The sequence below is a fragment of the Orycteropus afer genome, unplaced genomic scaffold (genome assembly GCF_000298275.1).
Source record: "Orycteropus afer afer isolate SDZICR_OR568_19922 unplaced genomic scaffold, OryAfe1.0 scaffold00710, whole genome shotgun sequence".
In the NCBI taxonomy this organism is placed as follows: domain Eukaryota; kingdom Metazoa; phylum Chordata; class Mammalia; order Tubulidentata; family Orycteropodidae; genus Orycteropus; species Orycteropus afer.
The window spans coordinates 689,682-692,632 of NW_006922297.1; positions in this window are offsets into that span (position 1 = coordinate 689,682).

Sequence of the window (2,951 nt, forward strand, 5' to 3'; positions counted from 1 at the left end):
TTATCCTATCACTGACAGCATTGTACTTCAGGATAGATCTTGAAACATTCTTTGTGATGATGAATGCCATGCCATTTCTCTTCAATTTGTCATTCTAGGCATAGTAGGTCATGTGGTTATCTGATTCAAAATGGCCAAAACAAGTCCATTTCAGCTCACTAATGCCTAGGATATCAATCTTTCCATTCCTTTTCATTTTTGACAACTTGCAATTTTCCTAGATTCATACTTCATACATTCCATGTTCCAATTATTAATGGGTGTTTGCAGCTCTTTCTCCCCTTTTTGAGTCATGCCACATCAGGAAATGGGGGTCCTGAAAGCTTTACTTCATCCATGTCATCAAGGCCAACTCTGATTTGAGGAGGCAGTTCTTTCCCAATGGTATTTCAAGTGCTGTCCCACCAGAGGGGCTCAACTTCTGGCACTATCTGGACAATGGTTCAGGGCTATTCATAAAGTTTTCCAGTAATATACCAGATAGTTTTTCGTTGCTATTCATAAGGTTTTCTGTGGCCAGTTCTTTGAAAAGTGGATGGTCTCTTCCTTCATCCAAGTCTGTGTTAGTCTGGAAGTTCCACTGAAGCCTGTCCACAATGCGTAAACCTACTGGTATTTAAAATACTGGTGGCATAGCTTTCAGCCTCACAGAAATGTGCATGCCACCACAGTATGACTAACTGAAAAACAAATGTTGGTTTTATTTTCACAGAGAGTGAAAAAAGAAGCAGTGGGTGGGTGTGCATTCCTCAGACTACTTTTCTTATCCAATATGTAATGAACTCTGTCAATAATCATTAGTTATTTCTTAAAAATTTAGCCATTGTTCAGTTGTTATGGGTCTTACATATAAAAACAGCATTTAGTGAAGCCTTGGAGTTCTTATCAACCTTAGAAAATTGTCATTTTTTAATGACAAGATCTTCTGATTCTGTGATTTGCAATTGCGTGTGTGTGTGTGTGTGCATGTGTAAGTAACTCTGGTGGTGTAGTGTCTAGGGCATTCAACTGCTAACCAAAAGATTGTTGGTTCAACCCACCAGCTGCCTGCAGAAGGAAGAGGTAATCTACTACCATAATGATTTACCACCTGGGAAATGCAATGGAGGTCTCAATGACTCAGAATTGATGCAAAGGCAGTGAGCTTGGTTTTGGTGTTCACATGTTTACAGCCTACACTTGAAAATGAGAATTTCTGACCACATTTTTTTTTTTTAAATTGAAGGATTCTAATGAAAACTAGTGAATATCCTGGACTGCCGGAAGAACAAACAAATCTGTCCCGGAATAAGTGCAGCCAAAATGCTCCTTGGAAGTGATAATGGCTAGACTTCATCTCACCTATTTTGGTCATGTTGTCAGAAGGAAACATTTCCTGAAGAAAGATATCATTGCTTGGTAATGTAAAGGGTCAGCAAAAAAGGGGAAGACCCTCAGATGCATTAACATGTTGGCTACACCCAGGGGCTCAAGCATAGCAAGGATTGTGAAGATGGGTCAGGACTAGCCAGTGTTTCATTCTGTTGCACATAAAATCATTATGAGTTGGAGGCTACTCAACAGCACATATCAACAACAATTAAAATTATACAAGACTACAATAACTGAAACAATAACTACATTAGTATTAAATATCTCTCAGAATGTATAAAAACATTTACTTTTGTACTATTTAATTTACCACCTTTTGGTCTTTTATCTTTGCTTGAGTATAACTCTTTCCTCATTATACACTCTCTTATATATTTATACATTCAACAAACATTTTTCAAGCACCTACTGTGCAGATCCACTCTACTAATTACAAGGAATTAAATTATCAACAAAAACAACAACACAGAAACTGCTGTACCATCATGGAAAGCATGCAATTCATGTTCCAGGAAACAAAATTTCTGGTACAAGTTTGACATCCCCTCTTACTGCTTATTTGCTGCCAGTTTCCCCATTCAATATAAGATGACTCACTCACTTCAAGGGTCCTTTTGACCCTTGCACTGTACATCCTCACTGATAACAATCAGTTATATTTTCTGTCAAAGTTTGAGAGTGGACTTATGAAGAATTAGTAATATAAGACTTGAGAACTATTTTTGTAACTAGATGGAGATATCGCAGATAATTTTTAGCCTCCTTGGACTTATTGACTAATGGTGAGAATGGAGGTGAAAGGGCCATTTCAGATTTTATTTTCCATCTTAAAAAATTCCATATATTGTGATATTAACAATGAATCTCATTGCACATTATTGCTAATTAGAATGTCTGATCAGTATGAAATAATTACTTAACCAGGTTAATGTTGTATAGAAAATATCAACCTGAAATAGTAACACTGCTATATAAATAAACATAGCCTATTTCCATAGTAATTAAGTTTTTGAAATGTGTAACATAGTTCCTGACTATCCTATTACTAGCAACCTATACCTTTCAAAAGGAGCTCTGGTGATGCTGTGTCTAAAGTATTAGATTGCTAACCAAAGGTTGGCAGTATGAACCCACTAGCCTCTCTATAGGAGAAAGATGAGGAAGTCTGCTTCTATAAAAATTTAGTCTCAGAAACCCTTTATGACATTCTCTCATAGAGTGTTTCTGTGAGTTGCAATCAACTTGGTGGCAGTAGATTTGGGTTTTGGTATACCATTCACAATCTAAGTCACTCCAGGCAAACCAATTAGTTATTCTCTGTCTCTATCAGAGATTGAAACATTGATGGAAAGTTAATTGTCTTATTTAAGGTTATATGGTTAGGGACAGAATCATTTGAACACTATTATCCTGAATCATAAGTATCTATACTCAGTGCCATCAAGTGGATTCTGACTCATAGTGACCCCCACTTAGTTTCCAAGGCTGTAAATCTTTATGGAAGTAGATTATTTGCTTCATATTCCTCCCACAGAGCAGCTGGTGGGCTTGAACTGCTGACCTCCTGGTTAGAAGTCAAA